Source organism: Talpa occidentalis, unplaced genomic scaffold (assembly GCF_014898055.3).
Source record: "Talpa occidentalis isolate TD23 unplaced genomic scaffold, MPIMG_talOcc4v2.1 talOcc4.12, whole genome shotgun sequence".
Classification (NCBI taxonomy): domain Eukaryota; kingdom Metazoa; phylum Chordata; class Mammalia; order Eulipotyphla; family Talpidae; genus Talpa; species Talpa occidentalis.
The window spans coordinates 27,106,832-27,122,933 of record NW_023601212.1 but is presented as its reverse complement, the minus strand read 5'-3'; the positions used below and the strand labels follow the sequence as shown (position 1 = coordinate 27,122,933).

Here is a 16,102-nt window from a genome sequence, read left to right as displayed (position 1 = left end):
GATAATTTTATAAGCATCATTAAGTTTCAAAAGTGTACCCTTCCCCTGGAGTTAAGAGTCAGGTGAGTGGCAGAAACATTTCACTCTCATTAGAAGCCAAGGTTACAGGAATAACTGAACTTGAATTCAAGAGCTTGGGATCCAATTCCAACCTTGCCACTGTTTGTTGTGGAATCTTGGATGAATCATAGGACTCCCCTCTGAGACTTAACACTCATGCAGAAACAGAAATACTCAGTTAATTTGCTTTATGGGGTTGTACTAATTATATTAATGGAACGTTTGTATACCCTCTTCCCCCAATCCATACATTGATATCTAATTCCTAAGGCAATAGTATTGGCAGGTGGGGTCTTAGGAAAGTGATTAGGTCATGGGGATGGAGACTTCATGAGCAGGATTAGAATCCTTCTAGAGCTTGCTTGCCCTCTTTTTGCCATTGGGGGTATAAGAAGAGTCATCAGCCTCTAATCCAGGAAAGAGCTCTCACCAGAACCTGACCAAGCTGGCACCCTGATCATGGACTACTCAGTCTCCAGAGATAAGAAATTAATTTCTGTTGTTTATAAATCATCATTCTATAGTACTTTGTTACAGCAGCCCAAACTAACAAGATAGGTAGTAATCAAATGAGATGATACATGTGCACATCTTATAAAGGTGTCTACAAATATAAACGAATACAAGTTTAGAAAGGAAAAAAAAAAGGTCTATAGCTATGTAGTTAAGTCCTTAGCAGCCGTGAGAAGGTGGACGATGTCCAGATTGAAGGAAGACTCCACAAGGAGAATGTACAGGTCCTTGCACTCCTGGAGGCCAATTCCAGCCCCTATTTCAGCCACTGATGTGATGGGTGATACCCCAGAGGTGTGAGCACATCCTGGCTCTCCCCAGCCTCTCATACAATTTTATTGATAGTGAAGAGGACTGGGCTTAACGACGAAAGAGAAAAGAAAAGACCAGAGGTGTGGCTGGAGGACAAGACAAGGGGAGGGAGAGATGTTTCCTGCCCGGTAGGAACCCGAACCTGTTCCAGACAGTCTTGGAGGATAATACACCGGACTCCAACATTTGCAATCCCAACTTCTTTCTTGTAAGAATCCACATGTCTCCATAACCATGTACAGAAATGCCTTAATGACAGAAACAGACTGGGAGTGTCCTATTTTCCTTTCCCTGGTGTGATCCCATAGAGCCACGGAGCAGGAATAGCAGAAGAGCTTAAGGATAGAAACTTTCAAAGTCTTTTCATGAACAACAAAGAAACCATAAAAACCATCCGAACAAATGGAGCACAAACCTCATCAAACGCCAGCCTAACAGGGTGAAACTCAAACCAGCCCCTCTGCCCCTTCAGAGCCTCTCAGGCAAATTGGAATAAGAACTGCGAAGATGGACGGGCTCCTCCGAGGGCCCATTCTCATTGTCTCTGGGTAAGAAGAACCAAAAGACAGAGACTATTTTCTTGTGGAAAAATCCACGTGCGGATGCACATTCCTCTGACTCTGGAAAAGCCAGTGCCTTCTTTAAATTACAGTCTTTAGCAATTGGCATGAAAAGCAAAACAGAAAGTGAGGGGGGGGTGGGTATGGGGAGGAAGGGCAAGGATGGGGAAAAAGAGAAGCAAAGCTCAACTCATTTAAGTCTCTGTTTTTATTTTTAATCTGACTTCCCCCACCAACACACAATTTGTCCTGCAAATAAATTCTCCTTAAAAACAAAACAAAACAATCAAAATAACCCTGAATTATTTGCAAGCTTGGAATGAGGCTAAAGGGTCTCTAGGCATTTCTGGGCATTTCAGGGAGGGGTCAGCAGTGTGTGCAGTGCTGGCAAAGGTGAAAGGAAAGGTCAGATTACTAAAGATCTTTCTTTGGGTTGCGGAGGCCTTCAATCATTTATTTGGGAGTGACTTCTATATTGCATTGTGGACTTGGCCATAGAGGGTATGAGAAGTCTATGAGACCTGTTCCCTGGACTTGCATTTAAATGTGAGAAGTTAACTAAGATTATGAGGAAATATGGATCATATGCCAAGGAGTGATGGAAATATTAAGCACTTTGGAGGATAAAGAGGGAGAGGTGAGAAAAATCAGATCCAGACACTCTCATGAGGGCCATGGGACCTGAGGGAGACCTCTTTGGAGAGGCAGGCACAAGTCAGAAGTGGGTGACAAGATTTGAAAGTGATGTCCGGGGACAGCCCTGGGTGGAACTGCATGACTGATGGGGAAGGAGTATGCACTGGAGGAGAAGGCCAAGTCCATGTTCAAGGCCAGCTCCATGGCACTTAAGCAAGCTCAGTGACCTTGGGTTACAGGCTGTGGAAACCAAGAGAAGTTCTGGGAAGGCAGTAATGCCTTGGCAACAGACTTGGGGGAGGAACGAAATGTGGTGAAGGGTGGATTAGAGTGCCTGAGGGAAGGAGGTGATTCTAGAAGGAGCAGAACAGAAAGTAGAGTAGAAAGTGACATACTCAGGCAAAAAGAAGTCATCAAGTTCCAGGAATTGGTGTGTGTTATCTGAAGTTCTAACTTGACTCCTGATTTACTGCACTGATAAAATCTGTCTCAAAGCATTCTGGTCAATTTTTCTACTCCCTGATCACTCTACTGAAGACTTCCCTTTCATCCGAAACTTTGCAATACCCACTCAAAAGAAGCTTTTCTTACCCAGATTATGGGCACGGCTAAAGTTACCATTGACTTCTTATCAACTGTTCCTCCTCTTCTTCTATCCTAGCTCCAGACACAGAACAGGCATACAGAATTTACGGGATGCACATTGAATTCCCTCTAACAACAGATGGGTGGGTCATGGCTGGGTTTTTCTGTGACTCTAAGTATCCAATCATGGTTTGAGGTCCACACTTGATTGGAGAGACATTCTGTAGCCCCATATTTCCTGGGAGGCTGACAGTTGTGGACATAATTCTCCCACAGGCTTTTCTCAGCGCCAGGACTTGCAAGGTCCCAACCAACCCTCAAGTCCTGATCAGTGGAAAAATAAGTGACATAATCAGAGACCACCTGCCATTAGTCTCTGTGCTCTCACTGTGAAGTCAGCAGTGACAACAGCATAGACTGTGCTGTGAACCAAAGTCTTGGAGCAGAGTGTAAAGCAGGGCAACAAAGGCCACCAGTCTCCATCCATTCCCATCTGTTTGCCTAGAAAATGTTGCCACCAGTACCTGTATCTATAATGGACATTTCTGGTCCATTTACTGAGGAGTTTAACAAATGTGATCCATGGATACTGGGGCATCTATTAAGTGTAAGAACTAAATGAAGACCAATATTTTTGAAGTATATGCCACTGCAAAGACGAAGCAGAAGTTGGTGAAGGTCGAGGCCAAGAACCAAGTCAGGTATTGTGCCTTAGAGGCTTGAAGAACCAGGGCAGCCTTGCAGATTAAATGAGATGTCCAAAGCAAGAGCACAGAGTCAGCCTCGGGAGATGGCAGCAATTTATTGTCATTTGCATCATTGTCATAGATCTAAAAATGTTCTAGGTATTTGAGTCATGACTCAGAACATGACTCACAAGAATGTCTGCCAGTCCCACCAAATACATGTTAACCCTTCCCTCCCCTCCCCCACCTCATCCCTGCATCCTTCTTACTCTGACTTGCTTATTTTCCACCTATCACCTAATTTCATCAGTAGTTAACTCAGGTTTGTTGCTAATTGTCTGCATCTCCCATCTGAATGTCAGGTCCACAAGGGTTAGGATCTTCCTTCTGTCCTCTGACTAAACTACTGCTCAGCCCAGAGCCAGCACACAGAAATATTTGTTGAATGAATGAATAAACTGGGTGGGCCAATATTTTCTCCTCCTTGCTAAATAGGCACACTTCCTCTTACTGTTCACTGTTTTACTGGCTGAAGAGAATTCAAGCTCTGTGTCCTGACTTTTCCCCAGCAAACTCAGTCTCTAGGTGTTTTAGTCTGGGTGATGAGGGCATAGACTGTGTTAACTCTGGGTGCCTCTGAACCTCAAGGACCATAATCCATGTCTTCAAAGGCTTAGGCTAAAGCTTTGGAAACAGCTCAAATGCCCAAAAATAGATGACTGGATCAAGAAGATGTGGTACATATACACCATGGAATATTACTCAGCATTCAAAAAAGATAAACACATGCAATTTGCAGCAACATGGATGGCGCTGGAAGGGATCATGCTCAGCGAAATAAGCCAGAAAGAAAAAGAAAAATACCGGATGGTCTCACTCATAGCAGGAATCTAGAGAACTTAAATAAGGGACCAGGAAAATGAATAACTATAAGAAAGTGAAAATCAAAATCAACAAAAAACTATGAACCAGAGACACTATTTGGGGGGTCGGGGGCGGGAGGGGAGGGATTGGGGTCAGAATGGGGGGGTTGCAAATGTATGGGGAATATAAAAATAAAATTTATTATTAAAAAAAACAAACAAACAAAGGCTTAGGCTAAAAGCATGTCCCTAAACCGTCTGTATGAACGTCCATAACTAAAATGGAAAACCTTGGGCTGGGGACGAGTTAACCCAGCGACTCACATTCCTGCACAAACACCATCCCTTCCATGGTCTGAGACCTGGCTGTGTCTGAGCCCCAGGCAGGCAGCCAGTCAGCATGTAGAGATTTCTCTGGTGGGGGGGTTGGGGGGGGTACCTGATCCAGGAAGCAGTCTGAGTGAGCACTGATGTCCCCTAGGTACAGCACAGCACATGCTGTCTGCTTTCTGAGAACTGACTTCTGAAAAAATAGTAGCCAAGCTTACCGTGTGCAAAAAATACGTAACCGTTACAGACCAACAGGGACCGTTAAAAACAGTTGACAATCTCAGAACTTCTGTGTGGTGGCAGATGGCTTTATCAGCAGAAAATCACACCCTGCTTCTGACAAACACACTTTTTAGGTCAGTGAAGGCTGACACTTCTGGCTTGTGGAGTTCCAAGATGACAAATCTGATTGGACTCCTTTGCAGAGAACTCACCAGAAGGCCTTCGCCTGGAGTCTGGCTTCAGGCAGCTTGAGATCAAATTTTGCCAAAGCAAGGAGACCAGAGCCTTGTTTGGGAGCACCTGGGCACTGCCAGGCATTATGGATAATTCAGACTTAAGTCTATCAGGGCCTGAACAGTATCTCCATTATGTGATCCTTGGTGCGGCTGAACTTGACACTAAATGGCCTCTTAGATTCCAGGAGAGCCTCCCAGGGTACAGAAATATGATCATGGAGATTTTTTTTTTTTTTTTTTTTCTGAAAAGTCCCTGCTGGAAGGGGAAAGCTTTTGCTGGACATGACCTTCTCATAGACATCCCGGTGTTAATTCTGGTTCTGTGCGAAACTTGTACGCTGGTCCCAGAAATGTGGCTAGCATCTCAGGGAAGGCATTTCTTTCTGCTCTGATGCCCTGTGTGACAGCCCAAAGGCCCAGGCAACATGCGGCTCCTGCTTTGTTGTGACCTCATGCAGTGGCTGAAGCTGCAGGAACACAGGCACAAAAGCGTCTCTCTTCACCCCTGACGACATAAGGCCATGCTCTCCGTTACTTGATGGAAAAAGATGAATTTTCCCTGAAACTTCTCATCAAATTTCTGGTCTCCGCTGAAAAGGTTGGCAGCACCCTCCCCTGTTTATCCTTGGGAAGCTCAGCTTCTGAATGCAGACCTTTCAGCAGGGGAATGGCAGGCTGCTTGTGCACAGAGCGGGGACCTGTCTGTCAGACCCAGACCCCCTCTCCTGGAAAACTGAGGTGGCCTCAGGCGGAAAGCTAATAAAGTGGGTCCCTGAGACATGAAGCCCTGAACTTCCTAAGGAGAGGTCAGCCTAGCCGGGAGGAAGACGCATCACCCAGACTCTCGTGGGGAAAACCTTTACGGACAGTGGCTGTCCTGGTTGATGGGTGCCAGGGGACCCCACAAACCTGTGCAGGCCTCGACTGCATGAACTCCAAAGCACCTTCTCCCTAAGTCCTGGGATTCTAACAGGCCCCATCTCGAAGGAACAGCAGGCCCTCCTGGCCACCACCCAGTTCAGGCTGCTTTTCTCTGGGCAACCCTTTGTGCTGCCGCTGATTGCACCCAGGAAGCTGGCACAGCCCCCCTGACCCTTCTTTGTCTGCCACAGATCCCTCTGTGACTCCCGTGGGCAACCACACAAGGTGTGTCCCCCACCAGCCTGGCCTGCCGCATTAAAACAGTCAAAGGCAAGCAGGGCCTATGCAAGGAAACTTTAGCAGGACATAGGATCCTCTCTGCTGGGCTTGGGGTTATGGCTTGGGGTTACTTCAGTTGTTACAGCACAAGGTTTGGAATCAGTGAGCCCCAGGTTCAGCAGACCCCAGTCTGCCATTCACTCTGCTGAGTGATCCTGATCCAAAGATTACTCTATTTTTTTTTTTTTAAGATTTATTTATTTATTTATAAAGCACTGGGTATAGTCAGAAGCGCGGGAGGGTGAGAGAATTCACTAGAGCCAGAGCGGGGAACAGAAAAGGCAGACTGATGAAGTACACTGCTGAGGAGAACAGCAGGCGCAGCAGGAGAGGTCTGTCGTGCCATGTAGGACCCTCGCCAGCGACCGGGGATCGAACTGGCGCTGCAGAGGCTGTGGGCAGCTTCGCAGCCCAGCGCTCAACTGCTGCGCCACCGGAGGGGGAGGCCCTACTCTATCTTTTGAACCTTAGGTTTGTATCTCTGAAAAGACTTCATAACAAAGGTTTCATGGGGTTGCTATGAGGTTAAAGAATCATTACATATCTACCACGTACATACAGTCTGCTCAATCTCGCTCGCACTTCTAAAATGTTTACCTTGGTGAATTGATATCAAAAAGATCAACAAGACAGAAGTTGAAAAGGAATAGAAGGCTGAGGGCCATACATGAGGAAGGGGGGATTCGTTCCGGTGCTTCTAGATCTGCAATTTCCAAATCGGCATGAAGGATGCCTCTCTTGAAAGAAGAAATGGATTACCCTGGACCCTGGTTTAAGAATCACTGTCTTTGATGGTAGAAGGTGGTGGTGGTTTTGCTGCAATATCAGACTTAGGTATTTTCCAGCATCCTTCTTGCTCCCAGGACTGTCTCTGGGAGCCAGCCTGAATACCTGAGCTGGGTCCCTTGCCTCATTCAAACCATCCTATAGGGGCAATTCGACCTTCACCTCAGTGACAGCTTATGTTCCAAAAAGCAACAGATTCTTGGCTTCCAGTGAGACCTCAGGAGGAGGAAAATATCTAGGGAAGGCTGTACTCAAACTTGGAACTCGCAGAAAGAAAAAAAACATCCTGGATCAGATTTCCTTTACTCAAGGATCTTGTCCTGGAATCCAAACAGCCCCTCCGTCTCAGAACGGGCCCTGCTGCGTGGAATATAATGGAGGCACTGTTTAAGATATTATATGTGCAAAGGAAAAAAAGCACACAGGAGAAAAATGCTTGAGAAAATGGATGGTTTTTAAATATGAAAAGGCTGGAAAGGCATGTGGCACTTTCACCAGGCACAACCTGGCCAGTCACACGAGGCTCCCCACCGAGCCTGGACCCTTCCTTCATTCTGTGTCTCCCCTGGGCTCAGTGTCTAAATGACACAGGAGTTTAAATGACCGATTTATTTTGATAAGACCTCAATGCAGATTTGGGGGCCAGCCTTATGTGGAAAAGCAATTCCTACTGACTAGATGAATTGGGTGTTTGCCAAAACTTTTCTCCACGTTGGGTCAGGTGAATTGCATACTTCTTGGGTCAAATCTGCCTCAGATTTAAAAGGATTCCAGGCAGGAAAAAGAAAACATAACAGTTCACTTAGGTAACGAGGCTGGAGGATCAGTGAGAAGAGGTCTCTGTTCAACCCCTCCACGCTGCTGAGAGACCTCATCCGACCTCTTACACTGACACTTCCTTTTTTTGTTGTTGTTATTTATTTTCTTGCATCATTATCCATTTTTTTTTAAAGTTTTATTTATTTATTTATACAAGAACTGGGTACAGTCAGAAGTGCAGGAGGGTGAGAGAATTCACCAGAGCCAGAGCAGGGAACGGAACAGGCAGACTGACGAAATACACTGCTGAGGGGAGCAGCGGGCGCAGCAGGAGAGGTCTGTCGCGCCATGTGGGACCCTTGCTGGTGGCTGGGGATTGAACCAGCACTGCAGAGGCTGCAGGCAGCTTTGCAGGCCAGCGCTCAGCCGCTGTGCCACCAGGGGAGGCCCTCATTATTCATTTTTTGTACAATATCTGATTTCTCCCCTCAGATGTAGTCCCCTTAGTTCTCCCACCAGGGCATCCGTGACCATCACCAATGTCCCTTATGCTATTCCCTCTCCCTCCCCCTCCCTTGCTGGATACCTCAGATCTATGGTCAGTTGCATACTTGTCTTTTTCCTGACCCTTTGTTCAGTTTCCCTATGTTCTCCCTATAAGTGATACCATCTGATATTTCTCTTTTTCCTTCTGACTTATTTCACTCAGCATCATCCCAGTGAGGCATTTCTCACTGTCTCTAGCAACTGGGGCTCTGATCTTATGTTTGTTCAACAAGGCACTTTTGCTTCTTTTTCTTCCAAAGTCCTGCAGGTCATGCCTGACTGGGGAGGATCTCCTATCTGTGCCTGTCTCACTGAGTCTTCTAGTAACGCTTTGTGCACTTATCTCTTCAGGTTGGTGATAATCTTTAGGAAGACAGGGACTGTATCTTAGTCACCCTTGTCTCCCTCTCCCACCCCAAGATCCTTCACCTCCCCCCACACTAGCTTACTGGACCTAATATATCGTATATCTTACAACACATTCGTTCTTTCAAAAAAATTTTATCAAATGTCTACTTTTGAGCCAGACACTATTCTATGTGCTGGGAATACAATGGTGGTTAGATAAACATCCTTACCCTGTGGAGCTTCCATTCAAAACAAATAGTGAGCTATATTGTGTATTAGGAGGTGATGAGTGCTAAGGAGCAAAAGAAAACAGGGAAAGGGTGTAGACAGTGTCAGGATGGGGAGGGCTTCGCTGATATTATATCACTTGAGCAGAGACTTGACCTGCTTAGTGTCATAAAAATAGAGCTTTCCACGGCGCCTGCATTTTCTTATGAAAAGTGACTGCATTGTGCTACCCTGATCTCAAAGCCCTTCTGGAAAATCAATTTCTTTTACTAGTTCTTTATTTAGAGAGAATTACCTTCTGTTAGACAACAATAAAATTAGCTAAAAAAAACTTAACAGCATCTTTTTGATGATTGGGTGAGGGGTAGTAAAAAGGAGAGATGATCCTTGTCTATTCAAGAGTTCACTAATTTTGCATATTTAGAATCAGGGTAAATGTCAAATCTATGGTCTTGACTCACGCCGATTTAGGATTGCCACTCAAATTAAGAAAATTAAAATCGAAACACTTTCTATGTTTTAACTCTTGACCCATATGTGACATAACTTGCGGGAAGGGCAGTTCTCTGGAGTCAGTGTAGGGGGAATGACAGGTGAGTTCACCCTGAAGGAGCAGGGCCATCTTTGAGGCCTGGCAGGTGAGCATGAGATGCATCTATCCCTGTGTCCTCTATCTACACATCAAAATCACAGCAGTAAAAGAAAAAGAACCATCAATTCTTGGTAGGTGGAATGTAGTCTCACTTATATCATAGAATCAGAGGCTTCTTTTCAGACTGGAAGGGACCTCAGACATTATCTAAACCAGACATGCAAATTAGCACAGGCCTGGAGGCCTAAAGCCTGAGAGAAAGCATATGTGACCATATAAGAATTTTAATAGAAATTGAAAGTCTGACTCATAGCATAAAAACTGCCTTTCTCTAAACTCTTCTAGGATATTGGGCAAGACTGATAATTATTTTACAGGCAGGCCAAAGAAAGTTTAAGCTTAAAGATTTTTCAAAATTTTATCAAGAATGATGTTCATCTTTTTGGAACAGTGCTACCTAAATCTTATCAGACATAATGTTGTGGTGCTATTAATGGCTCTGAAAGATTTTCAGGGGAAGGAATTCCATAATTTCTCATTCCAAACAGGGGTCTAATTCATTGCAGTGGAAAGAACTGCTTGGTTTGTCCCCCTCTCTGCGTTAATGAGCTGTGTGACCTTAGGCAAGCGACTTAATCTCTCTGACTTGCAATTATCTCACCTGTAAAGGGTGAATACTTAGGGGAAAAAAATGAATATTTTATAATTTAAGCATTTGGAAATGCAAATGACCCATTTAATCCTCCCAGGGGTCTGTTGACTGTAAATAAATGAAATGTGAAAATGCTTTATATACTCCAAAATATCCTATGGAGTTATGGATGCTCTTCTTTTTCAGGGTTAAATTCATTGGAAAAAAAAGAAATTAATCTTTTTTGTGTCAACGAAAACTAATTTACTCTGATTCTTTCTTTAATAGAGCAGGAGGATTGAGCAAATAATTAAATTGACAAAAAGTTGCTTTCTAGATAAATCCATCAAGTTTCATGGTATTCCATGAATATCGACAAGGTTGGAAAAAAGGATATAAGACAAAACTCACAATTAAAGACTCCATGGTCATATGTTGTTAGCTCCTTAGCTTGTGAGTATGGCAGGGTTCTGAGAAGAGATTTTAGTCTTAGGGAGTAAGGGAACTGACTTGCACTCTGAAGGGTGTGTTGGATTTTGGTAAAGTAATAATCTTATTTACTTTCCCACTTTCTCTTTAGAGTATGTCTGACTCAGGAATTCGAACTTCATCATAGAGGCATATTAAACTCTTTATTGATCCTCATATGTAGGAGCTAAGGGACCCCTGAGATTGGACAGGACAAGCCCACTGGTTGGTGTTTCAGCCATAGCATTACTTCCTCCGAGACTATCTTCTCCCAAAAGGGTATTTCATGAGAAATAAGTTATTTGTTAATTTAGATAAAGGCTTCTTTGAAAAGAGTAAATTGTTACAACTATAAAAGGACTTGGAAAAATTTTATGTTAAAATAATGAATGGTGTATCCTATACCCTGGCTTTTGACTAGATGATACTACCAAACCCCCAACCTCTCTTTTTTCTGTCTCCATAGAGAGATATAGTAACAGACAGATAGATGGACAGGTAGATAGACAGATAGATAGGATTTGGTTTATGAGCATGAGCTCACAGTACTATTTGGATGTTTCTTTTAAATACTTTCTAGCTACTATGCTCCCCAAACTACCTCCATGTAGAAATGGAAGTACATCAGCCAAGATTAATTTCATTTTGGGTCTTAACTCTGCTATGTGCTACCTGAAATGCCATGAAATGTGTGAGTCAAATGAAACTTGGTAGAGATGGGAGGCTTAAAATAGCAATCATCAAGAATCTAGAGATGAATTGGAAATGCGAAACCTGAATAGCCCACTCAGGAAGGGTGAAATGCCACTGGGAGACTGTTGTAACGGTGGTGGGGCCTCACCCTACTTGCACACTCAAGATCAGGGGAGTGCTCCCTATAAGTTATAGGAGGAGCATTTGTCTGCTTGAGTCTGATTGAAGGGGAGCTCTGAAAGTCAAGATGCCCCCAAATCCCTTTCCCATACACTAGCGCCATTTCTATTCCTCCCTCTGAAGTTTCCTTGAAGCCCTTTCTCCTACTAAAATGTCATCATCATTAATGTTGCAGAGCGAGTGGATGCCTGTGAGGTTCTTGATTTCTCCAGGGACATCTAGGAGCAGCTTTGATAAGCATAAAGACAAAAGACATACACAAAGAGGGCAGGGAGACCATGGTGGGGGTTTCTAAGCAGCCAGGAACACTATCGGGGGCCTGATTTCTGGCACAGGGATAAAGAAAAGGACAACTCACTGGTGACAGAAAGGATGCCAAAGTAAAACAAAGAGGCTCTCGTCTACTCCACTTAGTTGAATGAAGTTTCTCCATTAAGTTTGAATAAAGCACTGACTCTTGGTGTTTGGGGTGGTGGTTGTTGGTGGTGTTGTGGGAGAAGATTTCAGAAGCAATGGAAGGAGCTTATTCTAAGAACAAAAATGTTTAGTCTAACTTCCTCCCAGCTCTCTTGCCTACCAAGGGCACAGGTGAATCTATAAGGGAGTTTGGGGTGGGGTGACTGCACCATCTTGCAATGTCTTTAAAATGGTCCTAGGTAATGGGGACTCCCATAAGTCTCAGACTATGAAGCTATCTGCAGCCACTGCAGCATGAGTTCAATCCCCAGCCAAGGAAGTGAGCCACATGGCGCAGCAGACCTCTCCTGTCTCACCCACTGCTCCCCTCAGCAGTGTATGTCAGTCAATCTGCCTGTTCTGCTCCCCACTCTGTCTCTGGTGAATCCTCTCACCCCCATACCTCTGGCCCGTACCCCAGTTCTTGTATGCATAAATAAATAAATCTTTAAAAAAATAAAAAAAATTAAAATGGTCCCAGGTGATTTTGATATCTTTCTTTCTCCTCCTTGAGAATCACGGGTCAATGAAGATTATAGAGGCAAGGATTGCTTACGTGCTGTAATTTGTGTTTTTTTTTTTTTAAAGATTTATTTATTCATTTACACAAGAACCGGGGTACAGGCCTGATGCGCAGGAGGGTGAGAGGATTCACCAGAGACAGAGCGGGGAACAGAACAGGCAGACTGACGAAATACACTGCTGAGGGAAGCAGCAGGCACGACAGGTAGGTCTGCAGCGCCATATGGGGCCCTTGCCGGCCAGCCAGGATCGAACTGGCGCTGCAGAGGCTGTGGACAGCTTCAGAGCGCAGTGCTCAGCCTCCTGCGCCACCAGGAGAGGCCCTACATGCTGTAATTGAAGGAAACTTTACAAGATTGATCAGACTAATATCTACCTCCCCCATCATTTTAAAAATTAAGTTTATCACAGTCTCTATTGATGGACAGAATGTCACTCAATATATCAGATATTTTCCCAAATCTCTTCTTTTACCCTTTATTCTTTTAAATGTAGCACCAGACACAAAAGGATGTGTAATATTATGCAAATTATAAGGCATAATAATGAAAAGAACACCTGTGACATACTTCTTGCAATACAGGAACTGAGTACATTGAGTCAGAATCCTGAATTTTTTTAGAGCATAGTCAAAATCAATTAATGTAATCAATCACATTATCTTTTTTTTTTTTTAGAGGCATGTATTTTTATTTATTTATTTGTTTATTTATTTGTTTGTTTGTTTATACATGCACTGGGGGAGGCCTTCAATCACATTATCTTAACAACTAGATGGCATTGGCTACCTGGAAGGAAGGGTTTCCATGGGGTGGTGGATGGAACAGGAAAAGACAGCAGTGGAATTAGTCATTGACCGATAGGCGGACAGGAGGGAGCTGTAGTAACTGACACTGATCTGACTCACACCAGCTTTGAGATTCGGGTTAACCTATCTCTGCTCCAGTTTTCTGTAAGATGGGAATCATAATAATAATGCCAACTAAATAAGGTTGTTAAGAGTTTAAATGTGAAGTGTCTGGAAAAGTCCTTTGCACGTAGTAAGCATGCAATGCATATAAGCTGTAATTGTTACTGAGAGAAGGTGATAAAAAAAAAAAGGTATAGAAAAGAATGTAGAGGGCCTCCCTGAGCGCTGGGCTGCAAGGCTGCCCGCAGCCTCTGTAGCGCTGGTTCGTTCCCTGGTCACTGACAAGGGTCCCACAAAAATAAATAAATAAATAAATAAAAGAAGGTGGAAATGGGAAACTCAATTTTCCCTGCAGTATTCCTTTTCCTTGGTCTGGTCCTGTTGTCTCTTTTCTCATGCAGACTGAGGACAAAGATCTGAGGGGCTTCCAAGGGGAGTTCAAAATGATTTAAAAATGGACCAAAGTGTGCAGTGGAATTAGTGGTTTTTTGTGTGTGGACCCTCGCCAGCAGCCGGGGATCAAACCGGCGCTGCAGAGGCTGCGGGCAGTCTCGCAGCCCAGCGCTCAACCGCTGCGCCACCGGGGGAGGCCCTGGAATTAGCATTTTTTGATGCAGATCTGCTCCCTGTGAACTCTCCCTCCTACTCATGGATTGGACTTATGGAAGAATCACCCTGGGATCAAGTGATAGACTTAAAAGGCAGCAAGGTAGAGAGGAGAGGCAAGTACCATGCCAACATGCAGTGGATGAAGTGAAAATAGCACTCTTATTTTAAGAAACATCACCAAGGGTTAGTTTTACAGTAAACTCTGGGGGAGCAGTTTAAGGCACCCCATCTATAATTTTCATCATCTATCCACAGGTGGTCTAAGACACAGTTGCCACCTCCAAGATGTTTCAAGTCTTGCAAGACATACACTGTCACGACACAATCTGGTGAATGCTGGGTTGGGAGAACAGTGGGTGTGACTGAAGTGCAGTGGGAAAGGGGTGAGTTAGCCCATAGGGTAAAGATGTCACTTGACCTTGCCCTTGTAGGACAAGTGTGACTTCTAAGGATAGGGGCTGGGGTTGGGGATGAGACAGGGGGAGAAGGGCATGCCAGGTAAAGGGAGAAAGGGGAAGCATTCAAACTTGGATTTGAAAAGAGGCTAGACAAAAATCAGTTCACCTTGGAAGGACAAATGTTTTGAATGACAAAACTGTCCGCAGAGTGGTCATACCTATGAGACAAAGGTGCTCTAGACTGTTCTGGGCTCCATGCCCCTGGCCATCCTGAGTAGCTGCACCTGGGACAGCCTGAAAAGATGCACTCACAGGAAAGGTTGGTTTTGCTATACAATCCTTCATGCTGAGGCGCTGAAGTAAACTGTTCTGAGTAATTAGGGGGGAGAGGATGGAGCATAGTCAGCTTTGACCCCAAGGTGGTCCCCCTCGGCATGCCTGTCTGCCCCACATGACCCCTGGGGGCTCACAGCTAGACACGGGTCTCTCTAAGTCTCTCCCGAAGTGAGACATATGGTGGGGTATTGCTTTCAGATAATCAACTAATCCATCAAACACAGAGACAGAGGCAAAGGATCCCCGGAAGATATCTGTATATATTTCAAAAAAAAATTCTCAAAGGAATAAAACATACACTATTTGAATTATTCCAGAGACAGATGAGCATCTTCAAAGAAGGATACTTATGCCCTAACCTCCCCCCGGAGGTCTAACTAAGGAGATCTAACCAGGCTGTGGGACAACACTGAAAGGCAACTGCCCCATTATCCTGGAACAAACTTACACTTGTCTTCGGAAACAGGCTAAGTGTTTCCAATAATTTAAAGAAAGCGTGTCCTAGTCACTGTGTAACCCACACGTGTGATAACAGCACACATAGCACAGCCACGGAAAAAATAACAGCTCTTTTACTCAGAGAAAGGAAGGAGAATGGTTACTTAGAAAGTGTCCCAGACAAGCTGTCAAATTGAATTCAGAGAGCTGGAATCTGACTTCAGGACAGAGCTGGCTGGCTAAATTCCCTCGGGATTGGGGTTTCCTGCCTGCTCCAGCTTTAGAGACAACGATTCTTTGTCTCTCTCTCTCTCTCTCTCTCTCTCTCTCTCTCTCTCTCTCTCAATCTCAATCTCTCTCCTTCCATCTCTCTCTGGTAGGAAGGAAAAAAAGCACAACACGAAAACATGCAGCTCTCCAAAGAGGATTAGATGGAAAGCAGACAAAACATTAACTGTGGAATTTCAAAGGAAAACAATTAAAAAAATAAAACAGCGAGAGCGAGCTACTGTCTATTCTATAATCATAAATCTTGCCTTTGGATCACAGAAACAGCGTGTCTGCACACACACACACACACACACAGCCATCATCCCCGCTTTTGCTAAAAATGGATTAGGGGTATTTTATCATGAAAGAAAAACATATACTGAGAAAATTCTTAACAGACCCTCCTCTGACGCCTCAAGACCCTCAAAGTTTCAGTGCACATTTAGTTGACAGACGGAGCCTGAGGAGCCACATAACCTGCTCTGTAAGAGATGTTATTTACGCCCTCAAAATAACAGAGATTACCTCACAGTATTACAGGCCTTTTCCTTCGGCCACATGTTCCAGATCTACCCCCCACACACCACCCTCCCCCGGGGCAGTGTGTCCAGAGCCCGGGCTGGCTGCACCAGCATATCACTCAGCCCCCATGCAGACACCACACTTGGGGTTGCTGATTCACTCAACCCCCACGCAGACACCACACTCAAGGTGCTGCATTCATTAGCC

General features: G+C 44.5%; 1 protein-coding gene across 4 annotated transcripts in view; it reads right to left on the bottom strand.

The window, feature by feature from the left end:
• Positions 1-16,102, bottom strand: part of FLI1 (Fli-1 proto-oncogene, ETS transcription factor) — a 122,724-nt gene that overhangs the window by 6,629 nt on the left and 99,993 nt on the right. The gene's annotated exons all lie outside the window — the stretch shown is intronic.